Source organism: Eulemur rufifrons, chromosome 7 (genome assembly GCF_041146395.1).
Source record: "Eulemur rufifrons isolate Redbay chromosome 7, OSU_ERuf_1, whole genome shotgun sequence".
In the NCBI taxonomy this organism is placed as follows: domain Eukaryota; kingdom Metazoa; phylum Chordata; class Mammalia; order Primates; family Lemuridae; genus Eulemur; species Eulemur rufifrons.
In genome coordinates, this window is record NC_090989.1 from 172,869,573 (window position 1) to 172,887,799 (window position 18,227).

At 37.6% G+C, this 18,227-nt stretch overlaps 1 protein-coding gene across 1 annotated transcript in view; it reads left to right on the top strand.

Moving 5' to 3' along the window:
* The window catches only part of TAFA1 (TAFA chemokine like family member 1), a 490,144-nt gene that overhangs the window by 213,088 nt on the left and 258,829 nt on the right, over positions 1-18,227 (top strand). The gene's annotated exons all lie outside the window — the stretch shown is intronic.

Here is an 18,227-nt window from a genome sequence, read left to right on the forward strand (position 1 = left end):
CATACTGGGCTAAGACCACTTAACCTCACTCCCTTTCATTATTTTATAATGTGCTCTGTGACAGAGTTACCCTAACAACACGTGCTGAAAGCAGGCATTAATGGGCCCAGCCTACTCAGCAGATGGATATTAGCTAATCAAATATATGACGGGAAAAAATGATAGGGTAAAGCTGAAAACATCTCTTTTGCCCCAAATATTTCAATTGCAGTTTTTCATACTCAGAGTTCATGGGAAAACATACATTCATGGGAAAACATACATCTTAAAGTGAGTTTTACTTGTTCCTGAAACCACGTGTCCGTTAGACTGTTCCTGTCCAGCCACATAAACACCGCTTCATAGAAGGATGTCATCCCTGAAACTACTTCCTTGTGCCTGCCTGCTGAGTTATGTTGGGAGAAGTAGCTCCTTCTCATGAGATCATGATTATGGAATCCTTTGGGAAGGATTATCAACAGCACATCAATAAGGACTCATAAAACATGGTCTGGAATTAATGTGGCCTTAACAGGGATCTCAGACAGGAATTAGCTGTTCTAATCAAAATTAGATTGTGCTCACCAAACAATAAATCATTGAACAGTGTCACAAGCAAATGCTAACATTATAAGACACGATACATAATTATCTTAATCTGTATGGGCTACTATAAACAAATGACATAAACTGGGTGGCTTATAAACTACAGAAATGTATTTCTTACAATTTTGGAGACTGGGAAATCCATGATGAAGGCATTGGCAGATTGTCTGATGACTTCCCACTTTCTAGTTCAGAAATGGCACGTGCTTACTGTGACTTCACACGGTAGAAGGGACAAAGCAGCTGCCTGGGGCCTCCTTCATAAGCTGCACTAGTGCCAGTCAGGACTCCACCCTCATAATCTAATCACCTCCCAAAGGCTCCACCTCTTAATATTATCACCTTGGAAGTTAGGTTTCCAACATGTGAATCTGGCAGGGACACAGATATTCAGACCATAGCAATAACTTACACTTCTGATCCTCAGGTAGATAATAGTCCCTCAGTTGGCTTGTTTCACATGCTGCTCACACATCAGGTGCAGATGGATAACTAGGCACGTATGTGTGAATTTGTGTTTTCATGACTGTCACTCATAACATCCAGGGGTGTGACACATCTCAGAGGCAGATTATTTCAAAATAATCAACAAATAATTGGGTTCTGAAATTTTTTTAGGTATACAATTTTTGCTTTAAAACTTTGTTGGCTTTTGTTCAATTACAAATATATTCCTTAATTACTATAAAAAAATAAAAGTGTAGCCAAAGATGTTGAATTAGGGTCTAATCAGAAAAGAAACTCCACATATTAATTGAAACAGGAAGTTAAATATAAAGAATTATGAACTATAACAGGAGATTGGAGTATCAAGGATTGCCTACTGAGAATTAAAGAGAACCTTACCTAATATTAGAATAGCAGACATAAGGATCAGCCCTACCTCTAGGGCGGAGATATGGCACCCTAGGAAGGACTTTCCTCCTTCAGGCTAGGATCCAGACAGATCTTGTTGGATTTCATGGACCTTCTTGATTTTAATAGTTAATTTTCCTTATTGGTCACATGTACTGGATAAAGAAATAAAGAGTTTTCTCTGAAGAGGAATTAGCAACGTGATGCCAGATCTGAGGTCTGGTGGGAGGAGTTTACTGCCAATTAACAGGTCTCCTTCAGCTGAATTATGCAGGAATGAAGCTTTAATTTTGCATGCCCAGTACATTATGTGACCTGTTAATTCAACTAATTTTTGCAACTTTTATTTTTCTGATGATGATAATTTGGTTGGGGGTTAAATGAGACAGTTTAATCAAAAGCTGGCAGAAAGTGACAAAGGAAAAAGCAGAATTATTTTGTTAATCCTTTCCTTTGCCAAATTGATGGCTGATGATTAAATATTTTGTAATATCTTAACAGAAACATGGACGTTTCAGACAATTGTAATATTAAACTTATTTTTTTTTTGCCTAATTCTCTGCTCTCCATAGCCCCAATCAATACATACTTAATTTTATAAGAGAAAATTTACACTGAATGGAAATGTTATCTTATTAGTGAGTATTTAAATGCATAGTTTAAGCTTAGTTTGTTTTAGATCAATATTTAAGTTTGAAACATGGAAGTTAATGATCTGTGGAGTTCTTTGGGGGTAAAAATTTTAAAATGTATCTCACTTTTTCCTTGTTTATGGATTTATTTAGGCTAATCTCTAAAGTTTTCCCAGATGGCAATACTTTAGCTAAATATTGCCTTTTGCATATTAAACTTTTACTGGAGATTAATTTTGTGAGGCACAGATTTGAATCATGGTAGAGATATGTGTTTATACTTTTTGGACCAAAATTAACTTCTATGAATACCTCAATCAAATAGACCATAAGGAATCTTCTCAGTATTTTCTCTTTCTCTCTTTTATCTGACTTCTCATTTGTCAAGAATTTAGTATTAGTAAATGTAACAAGGAAGATAATAAGAACCAAAAAGTATTACAGCAATGATGTGAGTTGAGGTAAAGCAATTTAGCAATAAGTTATTAGAACTCAGGAGTGCTGAATCTAAATTCAGACACTTATTTACAAGTAAGGTGACTTGTCTGAGTTTCTATTTCTGTGTTGAACTTTCAATTTATGGTAAAACAGATACCATTATTCCCTAATGTTTGGTAAAATGATATTTTTTTCCAATCTTTTACCCTTTACCCAGGAAAGGTACCTAAAAATCTGCGTGAACTACACTCTCTACCTTGACCCAGCCCCAAACAAAAACAGTAACCACGATGATGATATTACTAGCATTTGAAGATGGGTCCATGCCTCTTGGCTAGCTCTCGAGTCACACATAGATGATTTCAAGTAGTGCTTAGTTTCACTTCTAATCTCTCAAAGGCTTAGTTGCCAAAACAATTAGCAGGTTTAGTCAGGGGAAGGAAGCAGTCCATCTGCTTCTTTTGTGCCATGTAGAGCAAAATAGCCAACCGATTGCCTGAATCCCTCAGACAATTAGTCAGAACCATTTGCAGCCCCCATGTCCCTGTAACAACCTCATTGACACATTTATAGATGAGAAGACAGATGGTTTCATTGGAAAGGAACTTGCCTTTTAAATATATAATAGCACCTTATAAATAAATAGTGTTTTACCACTAAAAGGCTTTCTTACGCATTCTGAAATCTGATGCTCACAGCAGCTCTTTTGTAAAATGGGCAATTTTACAAATGAGGCAAGAGAGTATGATGGAGGTAAAGTTTTTATATGAGCCCGAGTTTGTATGTGAGCTGGGATTAGAACCTCCAGTCTTTTGACTGCCAGTCCAGTCTTCTTTCTACTACACTTTTAGAAATGATGAAGGAAATGGGTGCTCTTGGTTATTTTATGCCAAAGGATCTAGGAATACTCATATCTTCCCAACTATCCCACCCTACTCTCTGGTGTCCCCTTGGGAGATGGGTGAACAAGGAAAGTTGTTTAAGAAAGCACAATAGCCCTGCATGTGGTTGGGTAAACATGTGCAAAATAGCAAGTCATAACTCTTGTAAATTAGGGACAAAGAGTATCATCTAGTAAATGAGACACTTTTCCACCTCTCTTGAACACAAAGGCAAATCTCAAGCTATCGTCACTGGTCAACTACACAAGAGCACAAGAGAGGGAAGAGAAGAGAGCAGAAGATGCCTGATCCAGAACACAGCATAGCCTTTCCTTTCTTATCATCCCAGCTGCACAGAGAAAAAGGAGTGTCATGCTCATATTTGTGCCACACTTATATGACCTTTGACTACACAGTGACCCTGCCCTCTAGTAAACAGGACCATTCTGTGACACAGAATGCCCAAGAATCTGAGCCATTACATCTGTATCACTCACTTTTGGAAAGGAAGAAGGTGGACAGGGGGGAAAAGAGAGTAAAATTCTTGCTTCCCTCCCCTCCTTTGGAGGTCAACATGCTTTCTGAAGCTGCTAGGAATCTTACAAAGACCCTTTTCCAAAGACCTCATGTATATTGCTTTATTGATTTGTACTGCCAGGGAAAAAAATCAGATGTTATGTCCATTTATCAGTCTAGGCTTCTTTGCATGGAGACAGGAAGCAACATAGCCTTGGATACAGAATCGTAAGAAGCGTTAAGTAATTCTGAGTTTTACCCACACTTATTTCTGCCAAAGAAAGCTTTGAGGCTATAAAACCAACTCTGGTATAGATATGCTCATATTTTTCTTTGATTAAGAGGGGGAGAAAAACAGCTCCACAGATATAAACCATCACAAAATATTTTGGGCTTGCTTATTGAAAACTAAAGTAGGAAGTTTTTATGTCTTCACAGTGGTTAGGTCAGTTATCTGATGGTGTAAGAAAAAAGTTAGAGTTGCAAAATAATACTTACATTTTTTATAAAATTGCAAATAGGAATAATTATTTCATACAAAAAGTTTTGGTATAGAGTCCTATTTGAAAGAGTACAAAATAAGTGAAGTCTGTCTTCATTGCAGATTTAAATAGAAGAGAAAGAATGCAGCGTGTGTAATGTTCTGCATACCTTGAGATTAGCGCAGTTACCTTGTGGAGAGGCTTATGGAATAACAGCACTATTTCCATGGGAGACCCAAAACATAATGGGAGAAATTGTTGAGAAGTTCAACTCTTCGCAACTTTTAAAGAATTTTGTTTTCTGCTTACAAATGAATTAGTACAGAGAGAAATAGCACTTTAGAGTGAAACATAGAACAAAACCCTGAACTCCAAGTAAGTGTGTTTTTCCCAGGATGTAATAAGTTGCTACCTATGGTGCCTTGGGTATGACATTGTTGCCTTTTAATTTCCTGTAAACTGATCATTATCCTTCTTTATGATTCTTTTTTAGACCAGTGATCCAACTATTCCTCCTCTTTGCCAGCCAATGGATAGGTGACTCTGTGAATGGAAGGAGGAAAGTGTGGCAGGCACACGGGCATCCCACTTAATTTAAGACTTGATGCAAAGGTTTTATTTTTCATTCCCAGCAGAACAAAAAAACCTAAAAAGTCCACTTAATTTTGGAGCCAAAGCCAAGAGCAGGACCAACAGAGAAGCACAGGGTGCAAGAAAGATTGATTAAACAAACAAACAAACAAATAAATAAACAAATCTGTAATTGGAAAATCCTGAAGCTTTGCAAATTGTCTAAATAATACCACATAAAAATTTGACTCCAGAGATTTTGTTTTGCCCTTTTGTCATGTAAATTTTGTTTTTTAAACCTATAAGCCCTGGGCTTTGGCCTCGACCAATCCTGTGCCCTGCCTGAGTCTGCAGTAATACAGCCTAAAACCAGGTTAGTATACTACCAAGTTGTCAATACTTTTTTTGGTTTTAGATGAGAGCTGGTAAGGGATTCTTTGGAAATGAATGAGCTTAGGGAATCTTCTGTTAAGGTTTAGTTTCTGCTTCTGCACTGCTTGTGGTATTATCTTAAGTTCTCCTATGACTCAATGGATAGACAAAAATGGTTTCTAATGAACCTTTCCATTTTTGCACATACACAAGAAAGTCTAAAGTACTCACTGATACACTAAAAAGTTGGCTGGATGTGGTGGCTCACACCTGTAATCCCAGTAGTTCAAGACCAGCCTGGCCAACATAGTGAGACACCACCACCCTCCACACCCACCCCCCAAACCCCAGTCTCTACCAAAAAAAAAAAAAAAAAAAAAAATTAGCTGGGAATGGTGGCACGCATCTGTAGTCCCAGCTACTCAGAAGGCTGAAGGGGGGGATCCCTTGAGCCCAGGAGTTCCAGGCTGCAGCAATGATCATATCACCATACTCCAGCTTGGGCGACAAAGTGAGCCCCGTCTCTGGATATTAAAAAAAAAATTGCTCTGTTTAAATAATAGTCTTCTTAGACTCTTCTTTGCACAATTTGTTTAGATAGTAAATCCTTCTTTTTTAAAACGTTAAAACAAATGATTTATAAAACAACCATGCTAAGTGGTTCTAAGTTCCAAATTAGTGGTGTCTAAATTAATGAGGTTTTACAGTATGTTAAAGTATAATACATCTCTGGCACTTGTGCCTGATGAATTTTTGCTCCATAATTAGGTGTTATTTAATTATAGTTAGAATTTTTAATGTCACCTAGTTTAATTGCCATATTAAAAAGTATTTTGAGAGTTGAAGTGATTTGCCTAACATCACAAATTTAGTTTTGGAACTGAAAATGTCGTTTTTATTTTTTCCTACTTAAGTGTTATTGGTGAGAATTAAGTGCAGGCATATATTGTTATATAAACTGTCATTTTGATGTAGACTACATAGCATAGCTCTCACTGTATGTGTTATATGTAACACTTAGCATATGGTGACTCTTAAGTAATGATGTGAGATGTGCGTGTGTGTGCATTAGAAGGAATGTGATGAAATATACTACATTTTCTGTCTCCTATTTCCTAGGAAGCATTTTAAGTTGATATTTATTCTCCTGAAAAGAGAGCAGAGAAAAGATCAACTTATCCCTGATGGATTATATGATTTTTGTGATTATTAGTTTTCCCTAGATTTTGGCTTGCAAACTATATCTGTGGGTGGTGGGTGGTGCTGGATCATATATCTTAATTACATCAGTGAGCATCAACTTTCTTTAATGATTTCTTTAACTTGTTATTTTTGAAGAATTACAGATTCACAGGAACTTGCAAAGAAATGTACCAGGATGTCCCATGCACCCTTCACACAGCCTCACCAATGTTCCTATCATGCATAATTAAAATATAATATCAAGGAATACCAGGAAATTGACATTGGTACGCTCTACAGAGCTTATTCAGATTTCACCAGTTCCACTTACCCTCATTTGTGTGTGTGTGCATGTATGTGTGTGTGTGTGGATCTATGCTCACGTGTAGCTTCATTAACCAACCACTCACCACAATGAAGATCCTTGATATACCGGTGCCATAAGGCTGCCTTATGCTATCCCTTTATGGCCACACTCACACCTCCCACCAGCCCCTCTCAACCACTAGTGTCTTTTCTAACTCTATAATTATGTTATTCCATAAATATTATGTAAATGAAATCATACAGTATGGAGCCTTTCGAGATTGGCTTCTTTCATGCAGCATAATTTCCTTGAGGTTCAGCTAACTTGTATGTATGAATAGTTCATTCCTTTTTATTGCTGAGTAATAGTCCATAATTACATTTAGATCACAATTTGTTTAGCGATTCACCCATTGAAGGACATTTGGGTAGTTTCCAGTTATTGGCTATCATAATATCATATCTATGAATAAAGATACCATGAACAGTCTGAGGAAAATAAGTTTTAATTTCTCTGGGAGGAATACCCAAGTGTATAATTTCTAGGTAGTGTGGTAAGTCCATTTTTAGTTTACTAAAGGAACTGCCAAACTATTTTCCAGAGTGGCTGTACCATGTTTAATATGTTGCCAGCAGTTATATATGAGTGATTCAGGTTTTCTGAATCCTTGTTAGCATTTGGTGTGATCACTATTTTTCAGTTTGGTCATTCGGATAGATGCGCAGTGAATTATCATTGTGGTTTTAATTTTAATTTTCCTAATGTCTAATGATACTAAACACCTTTTCATGTGCGTATTTGCCATAGGAATATCCTCTTCAGTGAAATGCATATTCATGTCTTTTGCCCATTTTATAATCAGGTTGTTTGTTTTATAGTGCTGAGTTTTGAGAGATCTTTATTCTAGATACAAGTTCATTGTCACATATGTGATTTGCAAATATTTTATTCCAATCTCTAGTTTGCCTTTTCATGCTCCTCGGGGGGTCTGTTGCAGAGCAAAAGGTTTTAATTTTGATGAGGTCCAATTTATCAATTTTTTCTTTCATTAATTGTTCTGTTGGTGTCAAGTCTAAGCATTCTTTGCTTTGTCCAAGGTTTAGGACTAGGTCTCAGAAGATTTTCTTCCAATTTTTCTTAGAAATTTTAGTATTTTGCATTTCAGATTTAAGTCTATGATTCAGTTTTAGTTAATTTATGTATAACATGTGAGGTTTATGTTTAGGCTTATTTCTCTTGCCTGTGGATGTCCAATTGCTCCAGCACAATTTGTTGAAAAGATCATTCCTCCTCCACTGAATGACAGCATGGTTTTTAAAAGATATGTAGTCCTTAAATAGATCATGTGCCCTACATAATAACTAGAAATATTTAAGCACCTACTCTGTGAGAGACATATTTCTAAGCAATTTCCCTGCATTATTAATCATTTGCTATTAGCAGAAAAAACTCATGTGGGACAGTATTATTATCCTTATTTTAGAAACATGGAAATTAAAGGTAAGTGATTTGCCCAAGATCATGAAGGTAGTGTGATACAAGGATGGAATTAGCATCCATGTCCATCTGACTTGAAAGCCCATGGCATGCTTAATGCTGAAGTGTTTTCTCACCCAAGAAAGTTCGGAATCAAGGCTTTTCATCCATCAAGTCCTTATTATGTTGTATAGTCAGGACTGATGACCTTTTTGGCAGACTGTTAAAAATATGTCTCAAGAACTCAGCTGCAAGTTGGGAGACTGGTTATAAAATTTGACCACGCGTTTGCCAGATAACCTCTGCCCACTTTAGAAAATGAAATGGTAGTCTTCATCCAGAATTGGTTTGGACAATACCCTTTGCCATGCCAATAGTTACAGCCAGAGAATCTAGCACATTTTTGCTTCTTTTTGCTCGGTTTGTATTGAACAGAACTTCTTCCAGAGCTATGTTGATTTTAAACAAAGGTCATTCAGCCAAGGATAACTTTCCTTATTTATTGAGTCTCTCATTCCTTTTAAAGACCTTGATAGGCTATTTTCCCGGACATTAACCTGTAGTAATGATTTCTTTGTGATTTACATGTTACACCCTCGATTTACATATATTTCTAGTGTGTTACTTTTCCTTTTTCATGGAGGCTTCCTTAGAAATTGCATATTAAAGCAAACTGAACAAGAGGGTCACCAGTACCATATGTTGCTTAGAAAGGGTTTGATAGCAGGGTTTTATCATAGTTCTACTTTCTTTCACAAACATTTGATACTTGGTCACCTTTTGCAAATAGAAAATCTCGTGGATGGAGCAAAAATCAGAAGATGGATTGCTTTGCTTCCTCTACTGATTACCTGCGGAATGACCTTGAACAGCCTCCAATTCTAAAGCTGCCCATCTTGCAAGTGCAGATCACAAACAAAATAAATGCTTTGTTCTTAAGGATTAGCTTTTATTGTTTTCTTGTTTTGTGAAATGTATGAGCTGGTCTTTTGGAACCAAGAGGAAGTATGTTGGTCTTTTACAAGATCCAGAAGTGGGGACCTGTCTAGGGCAGCCAGCAAAACACAGGCATGGGTAATAGTGAAGTGACACAAAACAGTCTCTGATAAAGTAAACTCCCTGAGGACAGGGAATCTGTGTGTTTTGTTCCCTGCTCTATCTTTAGAGTCAACAACTATGTGTAGTACTCTCCTCTGTCTGCTATTTCAACAACCTGTTTCCACACCTCCACATGGAGCTTGTAAAGTAGTGAAATTGGACAAGTGAGCCTTGGGCCCTCACATCCATCCTAAGGCAGTGCCCCCACACCCTGGGCATTTGTTGCCTTCATTGTGCCCAAACAAACCTCCCCAGTGGCTCTAACCATCCTGGGGAAACATGATTGAACAAAAAGTATAGAATCTCGGATTATCTTACTCAATATGCTTGCCCTTCTTTGGTCTCAATGTTCTTTCTATAAATTGAGGAAATAACTGCAGACCTCACTGGTCTATTGTTAATACAACATGAGATGATACAGTGAAAGGACTTCCCCAATGACAAAGCTCTATCCCCAATCTAAGTAGTGTTGTTTCCATTGCATTTTAGTGAAGTGGTACCGCAGCCCTGTGTTTGCTCCGTCTGACTGGTTCAAATCTTGGCTAAAATGCCAGGATTCAAACCATTTGAAAATGGGAAAAATCTCCTTTTTGCCATATGTAGAATGGGGTAAGATTGAGGGAATCTGAGGATTCAGAAGGATGATAAAGGTTAGGACATGGAATTAAGCTGCATGGGATCATACTACAGTATGTAGCTCATGCTATTTATAGAGCTTCTTGGTGCCTCAGTTTCTCTGTTACTTAAGTGCCATGTCATGATGACTCTGAACTCATGGGATTGACGTGAGAAAGAAATGAAATCACATGAAATGATCATCAATATGCCTGGCACATAGTAAATGTCAGTAAATGTGAGTTCATATATTACGAATATTCATACCTCCACTTACCCTATATATTGATTTGCCATCCTCCCTTCCCCCCTTATCTGGATCTCAAAAGATGATCATGATTAGAAACACAGAAAATTATGATGTGTTGAAGAAAGTCTACATGGAATGTTCTCTCAGATACTAAGTAAATCCCTTTCTTTCATATGCATTCTTTGGAAGAAAAAATTCTTTCTTTTTGCTAGGAATTTTCTAATTCCTTTTCCTCTTGCATTCAGGAAAAAAATACACACGCAAGAATTATTTTTTTCTTGTCCCAAAATGTCACCAGAACTAACACCTGTCCTAGTTCCAGCTCTGGTGAATTCCAGCAGACCTCCTGGAATGGACAGCATTAGGAACCTTGTCAGTTTCACCGTGCTTTTTGCCTGAAGCCACCTCAGCTTCCTCATGCTACAGGTAAGCTGAGGGACCTGGAGGTGACAGGCTATTTCGCATCCATGCACACTAGGCCCCGGGGACAGCAGGGCTATAAGGGTGGTCATGTTTCACTCCCTCCCCTGCCCCCCTCTCCACTTCATTTTTATTTTTACTTTTTAGATTCTTTCAATCTTTGAAAGTTCCTTTTAGCCACGATCTGAATACAGTGAAGCCCTGTATCAGAGAAAGGAATATCATGTGTATATTTTTTTAAAACAGCAACACAACTTGTGATGCTCAGTGGGATGATTAGATCAAGTTCTAGTGAGCATCTTGTGCTCTGAGCTCTCCTGAAGTGTTCAGCACCATTGGCCTGATCACGCTGTCTCTTTATTTGTATGGAAATGAATATAAATTCTGTCTTTGTTAACAATAACGTAGTATAACTTTTGAAAGGTGACTTAAATTTCTATGCCATGGTCTCTATTGCTGATAAAGTAAAGATAATTTAAATATCAAACCATTGTTGCCTAAAGGGCAGAATTAGGGATGTCCCATCTGGAGTACTTAGTTGCAGAACTGTTGGCGGGAAAACATCTCATTTTAAGATCCTTTTAAGGCTTGGACTTTGAGAATAGGGTGAATATGAGCCTTCAGAACATAACTGACTTTGAATACATGCTCATTAAAAACAAAAAAGTGAAAATGATTGTTAAACGCTAAAAATATTCATCATGTTAATTTCTTATAACCCTTATGCTGTGGCAATGTTGCATAAAGATTTATTTGTAAAGTGTGAGCTATTTATTTTATAAATCTAAGAAATTCCTAGTTTGGTTAATACAAAACCATAATAAGAACCACTAAGTAAAATCAGTTGATCAAGCTATGTAATCGCAGATCGTTAGTGGAGAGCAGACTTCAATTTGCCTTAGGCTTGACATTTCTAGAAATAAAATTATTGAGAAAAGATTAAGGATGAGATAAATCATTCGGAGAGAAAAAAGTTCATAAAATGACTAAAACAAGACCTCAATGTAAACATCTTATTGCAGTTGGCATGCCTAGTTGGAAGCCTCCTGACTTCAGAAACCCAATTCAAATTGTCTTAAGCACCAAAAGAAATGGATTAGCTCAAGTAACTAAAATAATCCCCAAAATAACTGGACCCAGAAACTCAGACGATATCATCAGGGCTCGATTTCTCCTGCCTTCCTCATGCGGGTCTCACGATGCGGCTGCCCCTTCCTACCACGTCAAGTTAGCTTTGGGAATCCAGACTTCAACCTGGAATTAGCTTAGGAATTCCACTTAGGAGAAAATGTCTTTCCCAGGCATTGCAGCCACAGTTCTGAGGCTCAGTCTCATTCCTTGGTTTGGGTCATAAGGCCACCACTGAGAAAATCACAGTTGTCAGGACGTGAGATTTATCCTTTGTATCAAATGGCATAAGCATAGAAAAGGAGTGTTTCCCCAAAGGAAATTGAGATTCTGTTATCAGAAACCAGGGCACGACTGCTTGGGAGACAAGAACAACTTGGGTATCCTCCACCATCCATCTACCAAGCCTGGATTTGAAAGGTAAAAGATAGGAGAAAGACAGAACTCTGAGCAAGTAGGGCCTGAAACAACAAGAAAACTGAAGGGGGAAAACGAGAAAGCCCCCCTGAGGTCCATTTTTCCTACTCAGACATAAAAGAGCAAATTAAATCAAGGGTGCTAAAAGTAGAGAAGGCACGCGATTGACCCAACGTGAAGCCCTGACGAGGAGATTTGCTGAGTATCGTGTGAGTACCCTCCAGACCCAAATGTGGAGCCTCTGCTCCTGGGTAGACCACGTTAGTAGGACGCATGCATTTACATCACAAAAGCCACATATCTGGAATAACCCCAAACAATGAAAAATGGCTCTCGAAACATTTATTGTTTTCTCAGCTTTCTCTATCTCCCAAATGTATATTGAGACTCTTTTATTAATGTTAATTCGTACAATAAATTCATTCTGGGGAAAAAGTATTACCAGTGAATAACCATACCCTCTCATAATCCATAACCATGTCCCACCTTATTGTCCAGGGTAATGATTTTAATACAAACTTCTCTACTTACTAACTGTGGAACCCTCAGCAAAACTGGCTCACGGTTTGCCTGTCTGTCCAAAGGGGCTAATGAGAATGTCCCTGCAGAGGTTCATTTTCACAGTATCTGACAGAGGGTAAGCACATAGCTATAGTCATTGTTTGGGCTTTTTGGCTTCATTTGGAAATGGTGTCAGAACTAATCTTATAGTAGAAAATTATAGTATAATCTTATCATATAAGACATACCTGCTTATAGTATTCCAGAAAGATGTATTACACCAATGCTCAATATTAGGAGCTTAGAAACTGAACTCAGAATGATATTACTCCTGGCTCCTTAAATTACTCTGCTCCATATTTTGTCCCTAGAGTTGCCCCACTTTGTCTAGGCTTCCTGGAAATAACCCATGATACTTTCCATTGCCAAGAGACTAGCTCTGTGCCCCAAACATTGATGTCATCAGTCAGCCTTAAGTTATCTTGCACACTTTAAAATTCCCACCTATTATTCTTCAGGTGACCAGCCCCTAAAGCAAAATAAAAATTGCATGAGTTGATATTTAAGCAGAGATTCACAGAAGAAAAAAAAATGTTCTAGACAAATTGGGTAAGCCTAAGTGATCCTTTAGTCATTTTTCTAGTAATTTCCTTCTTCCCTGGAGCCTGACCCTGCAGGACAAAGATCTATTTTCTAGTCAATTACTATTCATAAAGGGCATAATTACATACAAAAATCAGAAAAGGAGCCCTATTTCTCTTATTATGGTAATGGAATGGTAATTTTTGAAATAACTACAATACATACGATAGAAATGGCATTTGCTTTCCTTCAACTTCTCATTGCTTTTAGTGTCATACCATACCATTCCCAAATCTTTCATTTATTAGCAAAGCAGCAAGAAATGGCAGCTTGTAGATTATCTTTAAGCAAGAAAACAAAAAAAATTATTCGTCTGTAACACACTATTGTGCCTAATTAACTTGTCACTGAAGAACATTCAGAATTTTCCCCAAGAACCAATACAATAGACCCTCGAGAGTTTGAGTGGTGACGGTGGACACAGACTGAGGTGCCTGGAAGCCTGTTCACCATCTCAGACTCTAAGCTCCAGGGCTTACCTTCAGTGCCTTGCCCAATTTTGACATTTCCTATCTTTTTAAACTGCTTTAAAAAAAAAAAATGTCTGCTATAGCTATATGTTAAGTGCTAAGACACATTTTCTCATCTAATCTAACCTACTTCTTTATTAGAGTTCTATTATTCCCTTCGTCATTTTTATTTCAGTCATTCATCCAGTGCTCACTCTAAGCCAGGCAATATCCTAGGTGCTATGGATATAGTGATGAGGAAGACAAAGGCTTGGATTTTAGTGCAGGAGAAAGACAATAAACGAAAGGAGAAAGTAGAGGAGGACGGGAGGAGATCAGGGAGATGATATTTCAGCAGAGACCTAAATGAAGGGATGTTGTGAGCTCAGCAGAAAAGGGTTTCAGGCAGAGGGACCAGCATGTGCAAAGGTCCTGAGGTAGAAACAGTGCTTGTGAAGAACAGAGGACAGTCTCTGTGAATGGAATGTGCTGAGAGGGGGCCAAGGCCTTGAAGGTCAGGTAAACAATCTGGATTTTTTTTCTGAGGATAAGAGAAGCCACACCTGGGTGACAGCAGAGGAATAATGTGATTTACATGTGAGGAAACTAAAGCTAAAAGGATGTTAAGTAACTTGTTGGTGTCATGCATGTGGGAAGCCCCATACCCGGGGACTCTAAACTGAGGCCTATGCAGTTCTAGAACCTTAATCATTTATAATCCCAGTACAGCTTCTCGGTCACACAATAGATATTTCCTTGTGTATGTACTCTGTTATTCTCTTTATATATAAGCTCAACCCTCAAAACTAACTTCTTTCTCTGGAGATCCCCTCACTCAGAAATCTCAGCTGGTTTATTTCTCATCTTCTTCTTTGATCTAACTGTTCACAAATCTACCCCTCTAGTCACACATCCAGTTAATTATCCCTTATAAAATTTACCAGATATATCCCTTCTTTTCCACTGCTCCATTGCTCCTGCTACTATTCAAGCTTCAAGCCCTGTTTACTACCTCATCCCAGGATTTCTGAACCCATGGCAATCTAGTACCAGCCTTCCTTGTCAATCTCAGCTCTCCTTATTCTCCGATGTCTCAGATTAGTCACTTACAGGCTATATTTTTACCATATGCTCTTTTTTACAAAAAGATTTTACATAACATTAGATTTCTGGCATCTCTTTAAAAAAAATAGATCTGACAGCACTAGGCCCCTTTTCTCACAAGGCTGAAGCTGAGAAGTGGTTGCCTGTTTTGGATGGGGCATGAGCTCTCCAGTTCTCCACAATCTCTACCACTCCCTACAGTCAGACACACACAGGTATCACACACAACCTGTTGCAGGCATGTACATAGTTAAGCATGGTGGCTATAAGTACTTTCTGGAGCCAAACTGCCCAGGTTCAAATTCTGGTTCTAGCACTTACTAATCTTATATTATTAACCAGTTACTTAAAATCTCTATGGCTGCCCCATAAAATGTGGTAATAATGATAACTATTTCATATCTCTGGTGTGATGATTAAATGAACTAATACATGCAAAATCATTTAGGACAATGGTTGGACATAGAAAGCACCCAATAAAAGTTACCTTTTGAGGTTGCTGTTCATAATTCTTACTGTACACTAGGCGAGTTGGTGTACTTGTCAAATTGAATATGCCTTTTATAATCCCGTTACCCTGACCTTAATCCTCCTTCCCAAATGGCCTATCCAGTCTTCCATGATCATGGAATATGAACCATCTCTTAAGTAAGGCCTCCTTCAAATCTCACCCATTTGCAAAACCATCATTGGCCACCATGTTTAGACATCATTTTTCACTCCTCTGCATTCATCTAGCTCTGATTTTGTGCACTCCTCACAACACACTCATCTACCCCCCTGCATTGCTGTTTAACTATCTGGTGCTGATGTTTTCTCTCTCCAACCAGACTGAAGAATCCTAATGATGATGCGTGGCAGCTAATGATTGGATTATGTTTCAACTTTCTGGCAGATAGTTGGCACCAATGCTATACAGTACAACACTTATTTTCTGAAATCTTATGGGGATAAATTTATCATGACACTTTTCTTGGCCAACAATACTAAATTAGAAGGTCGGGTATCTGTCTAATCAGCAGAATAGTAAAACAGGTAGTTATTAACAACAAGGCTCTGGAGTAGAAACAGAGCCTTTTGGGGGGGGTTGTTGTTGTTATTTTTTTCACCCCTTTTAACACAGGTCGATGCAGATTGAGGGTCATTATTTTGTGACATTAGTTTCAGATTGATGGTCATTATCATGGGGTAACTGTGTTTTGATTTACTTGTTTCCTACCTCATAGAAGCTGCAAACCTAATTGGCAAATCTGTAAAAAAAAAAAAAAATGACCTGAAAATCAGTTTCTTCTGGGGTTCTAAAAGTTATGCAAGAACTTTTTTTTAATTGAGAAATGAGTATGGTTTATCCTGGGCATTGGTCTTCAACATGGATAAAAGACAAAACATGACAATTCAATGTATATTAGATTACGGGATGGAGACAATGGAGACAATCCCGTATATTAGATTACGGGATGGAGACAACAATAGTTGCTGGGAAAGTTTGAAAATCAATTATATCAAGATTGAACCACTTAAGATGATTGTTAGTGGAGGTGGAATAATCAAATGTGCTTTTTCATTAATGTCTGCCTAAAATTCAGTAAAATCTCAGAAGATTTTCTTAAACCTAGGAAAATACTTATGCTACCATTTGCATAAATCTCTGAAAGAAAACACTTTTCCATAAGCCTTCATGGTGGAGAGGGGGCTGTAATTACTGAAGCCATTTTCTAAATAATATGACTGGAATCCATCCATATGGCAACCAGAGAGAGCCTGTGATAGATAGTTATTACCTCTGTGGAGGAAAGCTAATGCTATATAGGAGGATTACAAATAACCCTAGTTTGTAGAAGTAGGTCTGCCACAATTAAGTCCTAGTTTTCTGAAAGTGACCTTCTAGGATGTTCATGTCTGACTCTACTCTACCAAGGGCTGTGCTGTCATGCAGGCAGAAGAGAGTAATGAGATTGTTTGATTGATCAGAGAATGCCAAATTAATCCTGCCAGCTGTAAGCCAAACCCACAGTGCCAACCTACACAGTACAATAAATAAAAAAGGTAATTTGATCCTCTGGCTAAAACGATCCCTGGAAATGGCAGCCACTTGGCCTCATTTAAAAGGTGGGGAGGAAATGAATTTTGTAATGAATTACTTGTCACTCAAAAGATATCTGGTTTACAACGGGAAATCAAAACCATTCCAAAGAGTAGCCATATTGCCAAAAGGAAAGCAATAAATCAAATAAGTGCTAGTGAAACAGATGAGTATTTATTCATCTTTAGGTCATGTACAGCCTCAAACAATTAGATTAAAGTGGAATGATCCAATCGGAGGTATGTGAATGGATAGAGACAGAATAATGTGTGCCCTTTAGTTCTCAAATGACTTTCTATTAAACATTATTTTTTTTTCTTTTATGAGGTTTGGCTTATAAACCTATATTTTGTAAATCTGGTTTGTGTCCAATTTAGAAAAACATAATCCATTTACATTTATTGGTTTGGTTCTAATTGCAGCAGCACTCATTAAATTTGGATAATGAAAAACATTCACCACAACTCTTCAGTGTACCAAGGAAGTAGTGAGAATTGAGAACTTTTTAAAGGTCTTGGTGTACAATGAGTAATCAGCACTATTTTTTCTTAAATGTGACATTTATTGGGAAGGGACCTATATGTCCCCCTCTATTTCTGGTATTTGGAGCTAAATATTGTCTATATGGCTGTTCAGGGTATACCAGGGTCAATGGCCACAGCACAGGGACTCACTGAGAGAAAACTAAAGCCCATTCTCAAGACTTTTACAGTTTTTTTTTTTTTTGTTAGCTTGCCTGTTTGTTTTGTGAGGAATAATGATTTATTTTTTTAAGGGACCCTGAGCTTCTTGGGATTTGCTCTGTTCTTAAAGATATTGATTAAAGTGTCAGAAGAGGGGATGGTTGGAGATGGGCTGATGAAAAGTGAAAGAGCAGACTATTTTCTCTGGCTGATAGGCAGTTAAATCTGTAATAAACAGATTTCAGTTTTAACTAACATATTTTTAATTAACATAAGAGACATTAATGAATCCATTTACTGATAATTTACAAATGAATTAATTTGTTAATGAATCTATTTGCTAATAATTGTTCCCTTTTGGAATACTGACTCTAACTGCTACAGTACACACTATTTATCAAAGACAGAAAATTGCATTAAAACATTTTCCAAACATTAGATTCTAACATCAGACCTGATGAGTACTTCAGGTGCCTTTAAACTGAGGCGTTATAACAATCCTTTCAGGTATGAGTAGAGCAGAGGAATTTTTATTCTCGTG